Consider the following 12,510-nt stretch of genomic DNA (forward strand, 5'->3'; position numbering starts at 1 on the left):
AAAACTTTGCCTCTACCGCATTGGCGGAGGCCATGAAGGGCCGTACATCGGCCTGAACAATCTCTACACTTCCATCCTCGTGCCAAAATTGTAAAAATTGATGAAGTGAAGAGGGCACGCACATGCTTCCATGGATCCAATCTCGGCCCAACAAAGCATTGAAATGGGCCGTTGTCTCCACCACAAAGAAGGCAGTCATTCTAACTTTTTGCCCCACTCTAACTTGGAGTGGGAGAATCCCCTTTGAAGTCGTGGTGTCTCCCACGAACCCACTGATCGCTGTCTCGGTGGGATTAACTCATCTGACTTTCTTTAATTTCCTCATGATTGAGGCTGGTAGGATGTTGACCGTAGCCCCCATATCCACAAGGACGTTACTCACCGGAACTCCATCGAAATGAGCTCCCACATACAAGGGCTTAAGGTGGGAGGACATTTTCTTGGTGGGCATGTCATAGCACACCTTTTCGGCACTTTTTCCTCCTTTTCGGGCACCATGATGCAAGGTTGGGCATTCCCTTCCTTTGGAGTTTCTTGGGCCATCCCAATTTCTTTGGCCCTTCCATTTGGACCATGGACTCAACCTCATCGAACATATCTCCGTCCATAAAATTAGGTTGATTCGGCCGAGCTTCGAAAAATAATGGGAGTGTAACAACCATGGCATTTACCTCGTCAAAGTCTCCAAACTTTACTTTGACCTTGCCCACTTTTAGCTCATTCTCAAACTTGGCCATCTCTTCATTCCGTTCTTTCTTTAAGTGTTCCATAGCTTCCTCCGACAGACCCTCTAAGTATTCGTCGTCCGCATACTCCTCATCTTCCCCATATATCTCTTCGTCTTCGGCCGCCGAACCTTCGAGATTTTCCAATGGCTCCTTAGCTTCTTCCTCGGCCGTGTGCTCGGCCTCATCTCCTACCACATTAGTTTCAAAGTCGACCATAACTTGGTCTTCTTCCGCCCTAGGCTCGCTTACTATTTTATGAGGCACATCCCCAGCTTCTTGGACCATGTTTTGGTCATTTTCTTCTTTACTCTCAACCTTGGTGGGCTGAGCCACTTTGGTCATGGTCGGGGCCTTGGCGACCAGAGGCTTGGCTTTTGGTGGAGCCGCCCTTGCCTTTTGAACCTTAAGAGGTTTATCTCCTCTCCTCTTGGTCGGTTCACTAACTTCCACTTTAGAGTTATTTGCCTCAAAAGCCCCGGTCAAATGGGCCTCCAATTCCGAGATTTGCTCTTCCGGGGCCGTTACCACAACTCGGCCATTCACCCATTCTCGACTTATTTTCATCTCCTCGGCCGCGGCGGCCTCCAAAGAAGCGACAGCATCGGCCTTGGCCAACTCCAACTCCTCCAATTTAAGTTTCTCGCGAAGCTCGACCAATCGGTCAAGTTGGGCTTGCCTTTTATCTGCCCAATCTAATTCTGCCTTGCAAGTGGTGGCATATTGCCTTTGAGCCCTTCTCGTCTGAGTCTTGCTCAAAGGTACATGCGGAAGTGATGCGCATATTTTATATTATATATTTAACCCCATTTTTAATATAGTTTGGTTAATATTTTGGAAGAATTTTGATACTTTGAATTATATTTCCATTATAGGACTTTCGACTCCCTCTGGAGCAAAACATAATCAAATGGACGAATTTTGGAGTAATTCCAGTTGGAGGACGTTCGTGAGTCACTTGGCTTGATCGTATCAAAATTTAAGACTTTTCTACCAAGCGGTTATTTTCTGTCGATAAAATAAAGGAGCAGTGCGCGGTGCTGGAATAATGACGATTTGGGCTTTTATTGTGTTTTGGAGCCCAAGATGACCTCAGATGGGTTCGTGGCCTTCTGGAGAAGTGTTCAGAACGTTTTTATCTTTAAAACGAGCTATCTTGGGCCAGATTTGGAGGAGATTTGAGACCAAAACGTGGCTGGGCAGATTTGGGCAGATTCTCCTAATCCAATTTGGATTTTATATCCTAGTATTATCTTATTTTAACCTAGTTTCCTTGTGGGGATTGGGCAGCTAGGTTTTAGGAGGTATTTAAGCTCCTTTTCACAGCAATTTAGGGAGGCCCTTTTGACTTCTCTTTTGGCTTTTGAACGCGACTTTTGCTAGGATTTTGGAAGAACTTATACTTCAAGGTGTTTTCGATCTTTATTATTTTAATGAAGAACTTGATTATTTTTATTGTCAACATGCGTAACTAACTCTCTTTTGCTAGGGTGAGGCCACGAGCCTTAGCAAGAATATGTAGTTTCTGTCCAATTTGCTTATGATTATATGCATGCAGGTTTTCGAATTATTCATCACTGGGTTAAACTATCTAAGTGTCTTGATGCTTGATCACCATTAGGATGTTTAGAAAAGTAATTTGATGCAGTTTTGGTCGGAGGTCGGTCCCTGAAATTGACGAAGGCTTCTTGTGATTAATATGTGCAAGTTCACTTAGGATGAATACCACGTCTTAAGGGTTGCATGGTTTTTCAAAAGGTTTCATAGAACTTAATGAGTCATGTATGTTTAGATTTGATCCGAATACCACAGACGGATTGCATGTGTGATATACGCTCTATGTTGGGGGTCCAAGTAGGCATATATTAGGAATACCTAACCTTCGAAATATGCATGTATAGGTCATAAGTAATTGGGGGAACTATATAGAATTGTTAAGGTGACGGCGGATCCCTAGTGCTTTCTTAATTTGATTTCTAAAAACACAACTGTTTCTCTTGCTCTTAGCTTTAATTTTGCATATTGCCTTATCTTTATTAGTTAAATTCCTTTTAATTTAAGGTCTTCAAATCAAACATCTCAACTTTCTCTTTTGCAATAATTAATTAGAATTTGCTACGAGTTATTTAAATAATCCCTGCGGAGAACGACCTTGTGAGAATCATTTATACTACAATAACCTTGTCATTCTTGCAAGTTTTGTAGGAGTTTTAACCCTGTTTGCGCAGGTACTAAAAAGCCTATCATGAAGTTTTGGGCTCTTGCTTCTATACCATTGGCCCGCCTTTGTGTTTGGCACCTTGAAAGTTGGGACACCACTACCGTCCGCGGGGCGGGGTCTTGATACATATGCCACATCTCGGCTTTTGCCTTCTCCCACCGAAATCCACATGCTTCAGTTTTGGCTTGAATCGGGCGAATCAATGTCTTCATATCTTCGAGGGGCATGTTGATTTCTCCTCTTCAGCTGATATATCGGCCTCTCATACCTATCTTGGTACTCATGCAATGGCCGTTTGTTCGACCTTACTTCCATTTCGCCCCTTGGGTTATGTGGGCCGTAATTCTCAGCCGGACTTGTTATCATCTTCTTTTCAAAACTCCTAGATCTGCCCGCTTGGACTTGATCCTTGGTTTGCCCCTTAATCAGCCCCTTGGTGGGTTCCTTGGTTGGCCCATTGGGCTTTGGCGAAACCACTTCGAGAGTCACCTCACATTGGCATCGACTACATAGCACAATGGCCTTTGGAGGTTTTTCCTTGGTCGAAACTTTTGTCTCGAGAACCTTGGCCACCTTAGGGTACATTTTAGCATTGCCTTTCGCCTTAGGATCCGCCGGAATTTCCCTTACCCTTCTTTCTGCTGCAGCCCTTGCTGAGCCACCCAAGTCCAACCTAGGCCTAGGTTGGTCTGGCCTTGGGAAGTTAGCATTCACCATGTTGACTTGAGCATTTGGGAAAGGATTCTAGTCGACGCCCATTGTAGCTTTCTCCGGAAACTTCAAGATCTTCCGATTGATGAGATCCTGCACGGCATTCTGAAAAACCAAATAATTGTTAGTCGTATGAGACCACACATTATGAAACTTGCAATAAGTTTTATTTCTAAGTTCGTTAGCCGACGGAATATCATGATCATTAGATAATTTTATGATCTTTTCTTTCAAAAGTTGGTCCAAAATTTGTTCCGCTTTAGAAATATCAAATGTGTAGGACTTAGTCACGACCGTCTTTTGGGAGGTTCCACTAAACTTGGACATTTGGGCCATGGTCGGCCTTTGATCCTTAGAGGCTTTAGACAAAGCCTTGCACACATATGGCCCTTTAGCCACAATCTCGGCCAAGTTTACCTCGGCCAACTGTTCTTCCTCCTCTAAGTAAACTTCATCACCTCTTTCTTCTGAGTCTATATCTCTAATGTCTACCGCATGGACCGCCGTAGTCCTAGATCCGGAAGGTTTGGTTGAATCCCTATAAAATGTCGGCCGGGGTGCTGGCCGCCCTTTTTGTTGCTCATCCTTTAGAAGGGCTTCGATCGATCCACCCGAAGTAAGAGATCATAAATGTCGCAGAACTCAATTCCTTCGAATTTCTTTTGGAGGTCAAGCAACAATCCTCCTTGAGCCAATTTTGCAAACTCGTGCTCTGGCATATTGACCGTACACCTAGCCCTTGCTTCTCTAAACCCCCCCAAACATTCTTGGACCGACTCACTTGGCTTCTGACTTATCTTTGCCAAGTCGGCCATTGAGACTTCCGGCTCCGGACGATAGAATTGCTCGTGTAAGACTTGCTTCATAATTTACCAATTCGGGACAAAATTTTGTGGAAGCTTAACATACCATGAAAAAGATGCCCCCGTAAGAGTACTCGGAAATAGCCTTAGTTTCAAGGCCTCGCGATGCCCAATCTCCGCGCATTGGGCCGTGAATCGGCCAATGTGTTCGACGGTCGATTGGAGCCCATCTCCTGAAAATACTGCAAAATCCAGAACCTTGAAACCCCTTAGAAATTCCTCTTGATCAAAGTGCTCCAGATATGGTCACCGATAGACCGGCCTACCAATCCACCTAGCATGGGACACCATATCTTGAATCATTTGTTCAACCGCACCTCGGCTGATTGCTTGATTCCCTAGCAATGGGTTGTTAGCATTCCCGTCGGGGTTATTCCAACCACCGACTCCGAATTGGTTGATATGAGGCCCAGCAAAATTGGCCCCAGCCGCTTGGTGAGCTTATGGGCGGAATTGATTATATGGCGGGAACACTTAAAATTGGTTGACCGCTGCATATGGGTTGTTGCCCATCGGTGGAATATTAACCATGGGCTTGGTTGCCCCACCGTGGTGGATTGTTGGCGGATTTACTCCAAAACCATTTGGTTGGGCCTCCACTTCAGGCCCAACCGCTGGTGCTCCAATAGGCGTCCCTTGGTTTCCATTTTGGCCATTTTACTGGCCTAACCATCGATCAAATCTCTCGTTGATCTGAGCATTTTGAGTGGCCATCGTTTGGGCCATTGTCTCCATGACATGCATGAGTTGTTGGAGTTCCAATGAAGTGGCTGGATTCGGCCTCAATACGGTCCCCCGGCGACTTCCGTAATGTCTTCGACTACCACTTGATCGTGGCCAATGGTCGTGTTTCGGCCAGAGCCATTTTGCCCTTGTTGAGTGGCCGGAACATTTTGTGGCTGAGTATTCATAGGGAGTGAACCAGCCATGCTTGTCTCTGATTCCGACCGAAGTCTAGATTCTTCAAATTCTTGATCTCTTCTAGGATTTCTCCTAGTGTTTACGACCATACAAAACCTAGTGGTCCCACTAGGCGTGCCAAATTATGTTTCCCTTTTTTCGGCCAGGTAGGCCGATTGAAGGAGTTTTTGGTCCTTCTTCTTTTGGATGCGGGGCGTGCCACCACCAAGCCCCGAAATTGGGCTTGAATGGAATGAGAATAGATGGATGTGTTGCGCTTCTAACTTCTGACCAAACGATTGATCGACAAAGTAAGGAACCTCTTCTTGGCCTAGATTCTTTCACTTTCTCGGGGTCGAGAATGGTTAGGTCTTGTACGGATGTTTTTGTGATTTTATGGTTTAAGTAAAAATAATGCAATTAAACTAAATATGTGTGTAAACGTAAAGACATGAATTGAAATGCGATAAAATAAATCAAAGCGATAAATAAAGCAAGAATGAAATAAAAGCGATAAGAACGAAAATGGAAATAAACTTGAAATTAAATTTAATCGAAGTGCGATAACAATTAAATGTAAAGGTATCGAAATAAACTTGAATTCAAATGATAAGAAATATAAACCGAACAAGAATTTAAATGACAGGGAAAATATAAACTTACACTAGAAATATGAAGAACTCACTACACTAGGTGCTTGAAAAATAAAATCCTAAGTCTAGGAAAAGAAAAGTGCGAGACGAAAGATAGGTTTGTTTGTCTGATGTTGTCCGTCGGATGTCTTCATGGAGCAAGGTTTATATAGGGCACTCGTCAACCCATGGGCTGGCCATTGAATGGCCAAATGTCAATTCTTCTTTAAAATCTTTCCTTCGAAGCCCTCCTAAATCCGTGGGATTGCATTGATATTCTGACATGCTTGATTCTTCCTTGTTTTGGAACACTCGGAGTTACTATAAAAAATCCTTTGATTTCTTTCCTCGTGAGGCCTCCATCACGTGCACATAATCTTCCGAAAATCTGGGCGTGAATAGATGGCTTAAACTTGGGCATCCGTCTTTCCTTATATTGTCATCCATATAATATAAGATTTCATATTATTCAATATATATACACAAATATATATATATATATATATATATTAATATAAGCATAAGTTGGGCAAATCCTCCTAGCCTGCATGCATGCCATTCACTCAACTATATATATATATATATATATATATATACTTGCATATATATGTAGTTTCTAAAGCAGCCCATTTAAAACAGCCCCAAAACAGCTTGCCCATATAAACAGTTTGCACAAGACTCTCAATTTCGGCCGCATGTGTGATATCTACTCTCCCTATTATATATATATATATATATATATATATATAATAAACAAAGACTTTTCAGCCCAATATGCAAAGATATTAAATATCCCAGCCGCATCTTCTCAAAACTAAAAACTCGGCCGCATATTTATCCACCCGAAATAATCCCACTTGTGCATCTCCGGCCGCAACTTTACTCAGCCCGAATTATTGCGACCGCCAAGCTTCAACATCTCGGCTGCAAACTTCTCCAATTCCGCCGAGATTTAACTCCATTTGAGCTGACCGGCCGCAACTCTCAAGGCCCCTTTTCTCTAGCCTTGCCCAGCCGCTTGCTGCCCATTTTTGCATTTGAGAGGCCGGCTGCCAAATTGTGCCCATTGGTTCCATCCGGCTGCAATCTTGAGAGGCCTGGACTGCTACGGCCTCAGAGCTTCAAAGCCCAAGCCAAATTTTGAACTCCTAGCTTGCACTGTCCAACAATGCCCAATTATTTCCAAATCTGCCAAATTGCTCATTCGGCTTTAGCGACCAATTCTCGTGTCCGGGTGGATTCCTACCACCCTAAACAAACGCAGGAATAACATGCTTGTGAAAATTGTTTGGTCTGTTGAAAATCACAATTTGGACTATGCGAAGAGATGTGGCCTGGTTTGTAGAATTGCCGCAACGGTGCGCTAGGAGCTCGAGTTTTGGCGCCAACCGAATGCCGGGCAGCCAAGTGCGGCGGGCAGTTCGAATGGAGCTAGAAATCCTGCGGAATTGGAGAAGTTCGCGATCGAGATGTTGAAGCTTGGCGGTCGCAGAATTCAGCCGAGCAAGGTTGCAGTGGGTCTTTTAGTTGGAGTGGCGCAGTATGGAACTCAAATTGGGCAAAAATATCGGCCGGGTTTTGTTGGGCTGGAGATTCGATGGCGGCTGAGATTTGGAGCGGCTAGTACCTTGGGCTTATTGGCGGCTGAATACTTGGAAGGCTACGAGGCAGGCCAGAGCCCTGGTTTTTGCTAGAAACTACAAATAAGTTTCTTTTGGTTTTGAGCAAATCAGGGCACATGTATAGTGGCGGCTGGAGTAGTTGATCTTTTTGCAAATTGGGCTGAAAAATTCTGTTGTCTTATTATATATATATATAAAATAAGTAGAGGAATGGACAAAATGCGGCTGGAATGCTATAAACTTGGGGAGAGTTTTATGTCAAGTCATTTTAAACATATATATATATATATATATATATGTATATAGTCTTTCTCTTATCACTACTACAAAAAGTGACAAAGACGACCAGAAAAAAATAATGGTCTAAGGGAAAACCGTCGTCGTTTTTTAAAAGACGACGGTCTAAAGGAAAACCGTCGTTGTTTTTTAAGAGCGACGGTTCTATAAAACCGCCGTGTAATAACACCTTAGACGCCTAAAAAATGGAGATTCCAATGGTTGTTCCTAAAAAATGACGCACCAAATTAAAAAACCGACGTCTTATTGACATTGGATTTTCGCAGAGTAAAATCTAAGCCAACAAAGAAGGGCATAAGTTATGAGTAGACCGACGTAGAAAGTAAAGACGATGATGTCAAAAAAAGCCGCCGTTTTTACTCGTAAATTAACACGATCAAGTTTTCGTATAAGGAGCCGTATAATTACAAATAAATCCACGGCGGTATAATACAAAATACCGCCGTATTAAATTAATGTACAACTACGGCAAAGATAAATATATCGACGTTTTTCTCATATAGTTCTACGACGGTATCTTTAACTCTCACCACGTTGGGGTTTTTCATTTAACGACGTCTTATAAAATTTAACGTCGTATTTATTCACTTTATACGTCATACATTATATTTAAACCGTCGTCTTAATAAGAATTTTTTTTAACAATTTATTTCTTGGATTTTGTTATCCTACGTCGGTAGATCAACTTAATGACAAGAATTGAAATAATCACGACGGTTTATATAGAAAACCGCCGACATAATCATATTTTTCTGAGATCCCAAGGGTTGCGAAATCTTACCAGATGGAACTTTGTTCCTCGTCATAATCTTACCAGAAAGACAATATTTTAGAGGTTAATGATGTATGTGTATTTGTGTCTTTGAGATACACAAACGCACATACACATTAACATCCAAAAAATTGCCTCTGAAATTTGACGACGGCAGCCTCAGATTTGCAATCAGAGAGACAATTTTTCTGAAGTTGATGATATGTGTGCGTTTGTGTATCTACACAAACGCACACACACATCAACATCCAAACAATTGCCTCCTAAAATTTCACGACGGTAGTCACAGATTTGCAATTAGATAGACAATTTTTTGAAATTGGTGATTGTGTATGTTTACGAATCAAATACCCAAAACATACACACGTACCAACATCCAAACAATTGCCTCCTAAGAGGTGAAGTGAGACAAAGAAAATGGTAAGAAGAAGTTGAAACCCTAATTGAAAACTAAAACTGAAAGAACTCGTGAAAAAAAACTCTATTTACAATTAAAAAATCAAATCCACGTCGGTTAAATTACACCTAACGACGTTTAACAAAACGAATCCACGTCGGTTAAATTATACCTAATGACGTTTAACAAAACGAATCCACGTTGTGAAACAACTACTGCGCCGTCTTAGTGAAAAAAAGACGACGGTATAACAAAAAACCGTCGTTGTTTTTATATTCGTATTTGATTTAAATCAGTCTCCCAAACAAGAAACTTCACAAATTTTAGAACATTAATTTCCGTAATTTTAAATTTCCTCGGGAAAAAAAACTCTATTTATAATTAAAAAATAAAATTCACGTCAATTATATTACACTTAACGACGTTTAACAAAAATAATCTACGTCGGTAATTATAAACCTACCGCCATCTTACTTTAATATACTACAACGACAAAAAAGACGACCAAAAAAGACGATGGTATAACAAAAAACCGTCGTTGTTTCAATTTTAATAGTTTGGTCTGTTCTCTTTCTGCAGGACTTGGATAGTTCAAAGCATTGCCAATGTCTTTACAAATTCGATTGCTCAGGCTTTATAGGCCATCTGAAGTCATTTCTATTCTTTATCGCATTCTTGAAACCCATCTTCTTCTTTTGAAGCTCTACGGATAAAGGAACAGACTATCACAAATCTGACGGATCTTCTTAGCCAAGAAAATCGAGCAGAGGATCAGGCACATCTGATCTTCAGATTTTCCTTTGCAAAGGAATGGCGCAGTGGACTGTGGTTTGAGAAGCGAACTTTCCTTCGACAGCGAGTGGAGGCCAAGCTTGCATCTCTTTTGATGGAAAGCAAGGAGTATTTAGAAGCACTAAGTCTCCTATCAGGCTTGATCACGGAAGTGAGAAGGCTAGATGACAAGCTTCTTCTTGTGGACATAGATTTGTTGGAGAGTAAGCTCCATTTCTCTTTGAGAAAGACATCCAAATTATTGTCTTTGAGAGGTGAGAGAGAGTGTCTGTGAGAGAGGAAGAACTTGGAACCCTAAATTAAAACTAAAACTGAAAGAAAGCGACAAATTTATACAATAAATTTTTAAAACCCACGGCGGTCATTACACAAAAACCGCCGTTTAATTGTAAAATCAACGTCGGTTATTATTTAATATACGTCGTATATTATAACAATCCACGTCGATATATTACAAAAAAACGACGTGTTAAATCCTTGTACCATGACGCGAGATATTAATTTATCGACTTTTATTTTGGAGTTTACTATGACGGTACCTACAACACTACTGTCGTATTTATTTACCACGTCCTAAGTTCAAATTATCGTCGTAGTTTTTTATTTATACGTCGTCGTTCTTTGTAAACCGCCGTCTTATTTTTATGAAACGATTTGTGTATATATTCAACTTCTCGTCTACCTGACTTACACATGCATCGTTTCAAACCGATAAAAATTTCAATCTCCGAGAGAAATTTTTCGCTTTTTTCCTTGTCGAGAACTATCAGTGTATCTCATCGTCCTTCTCTCGTCTTCGTCGTCTTCTCTAAACTTAAACACCAAACTCCGAGAGGAAGCTTTCATTGCACGCAAAAGGTAAGTCATTTCTCATTATTTTTGTTGCTGTTTTGCATGCTCATACGGTTTTTGTTTTGAAAATCTTTTTACCTTTTTTCTGGCCAAAATCATTTTAATTATTTCCAAGTTTGATAAAATATGCAGACAAAGAGCGAAAGTTTCCAACTTTGAACACAACTACTTCAACTAAATAAGACGACGGTAGCTTCTTATTTACAGGGTTAAATATGTAGACCACGACGGTTCGTCAGTCGTCATAGCGTCATTTGAAAATTGATCTAAGTTGTTTTTAAAATGACCGTCGTTTTTTGATTTGCTTGTTTGATTGCAGGTTTGATTTCTCTGAACCATGGTTTTTGTTTTTCCTAATTTGATAAAATACAAAGAAAAAGAAGTAGTAGGGTTTGGGATCTTATATAGATGACGGTATCTTATTATTCACGTTGTGTGAATGTTAATACCACGACGTTATACTAAGATACCGTTGTCTATATAAGATTCCAAAACCTTCTTTCTTTGTCTTTGTATTTTATCAAATTAGGAAAAATAAAAATCCTGGCTCAGAGAAATCAAACCTGCAATCAAACATTCACAGACAAAGAAAGAAGGGTTTGGAATCTTATATAGACGACGGTATCTTATTATTCACGTCGTGTGAATTTTAATATCACGACGTTATATTAATATTAACGTCGTTTGAATTTAAATATCATGACAGAGTGTAAATATCGCCGTAATAAGTTCTTAAGACAAGTCCTTGAAGAAGATGAAGTTTGTTTCATCTGCTGAGACAGAACCAGCCAGCATGACAACAATTTTTGAGGATTCAAAGTCAGGTCGAGGTATGAGCACAATGCCTCGTGTTGTGAAGAGAAAATTTCAGAAAATCAAGCCAGTTGTTGAGTACAATTAAAGGGGGAAAGGATGTGGCCCTGCACATACTGAGATGCAGTCTTACATTGGTGTGTTGGCACGCTCCAGAGTCCCACTTGTGGACAAGAAATGGGCTGAAATCTCCAAGGATATAAAGGAGCAGATTTGGGAAGCCGTTGACATGGCTTTTGTGATAGGTCAAGGGGGCAAGAACCTGGTGTTATCTTCTGCTGCCAAGAAATGGAAGGATTTCAAGTCTACACTAACGAGGCATTATATCCTTCCATACATCAAGGAGAGGGAGAAATTAAGCCAACCCCCTGAACTATATAAATTCATAGAGAAAGCAGAATGGGATGCCTTTGTGGCTTCAAGGTTATCCCAAGAATTTGTGTCTGTGCATTCTTAACATTCAAAGATTAGGGAGAAACTTGAGTACAATCATCGATTGTCTCGAAAAGGATATGCTAGTTTGGAGGATCAATTGGAGGAAACCATGCCTGGGGTAGAAATTGATCGATCTACCTTATGGAAGAAAGCTAGACAAGACAAAGATGGTAACATCCCTGATCCAAAGGTTGCAGAGAAAGCAAAGTTAATTGTAAGCCTACTCAAAAGCAAAATTAATTGTAAGCCTACTCACTCTGTTTTAAATTTTTATTAAACTCTGTATTGCCCTGATAATTCTTATTACGTCTTATGTTATATTTTGCATCGTGTGAATGATATTACTACATCGATATGTTTTAAAAAACGTCGTTACAGGTCTGAATTTGGAATCGCTACTCTGTCTTTGTAATTATAGCATAAGACGTCGGTGTTTTATTTATTGCGTTGTTTGAATGATATTACTACGTCGAGATGT

This window comes from Prunus mume, linkage group LG6, assembly GCF_029339155.1.
Source record: "Prunus mume cultivar Tortuosa linkage group LG6, ASM2933915v1, whole genome shotgun sequence".
NCBI classification, from domain to species: domain Eukaryota; kingdom Viridiplantae; phylum Streptophyta; class Magnoliopsida; order Rosales; family Rosaceae; genus Prunus; species Prunus mume.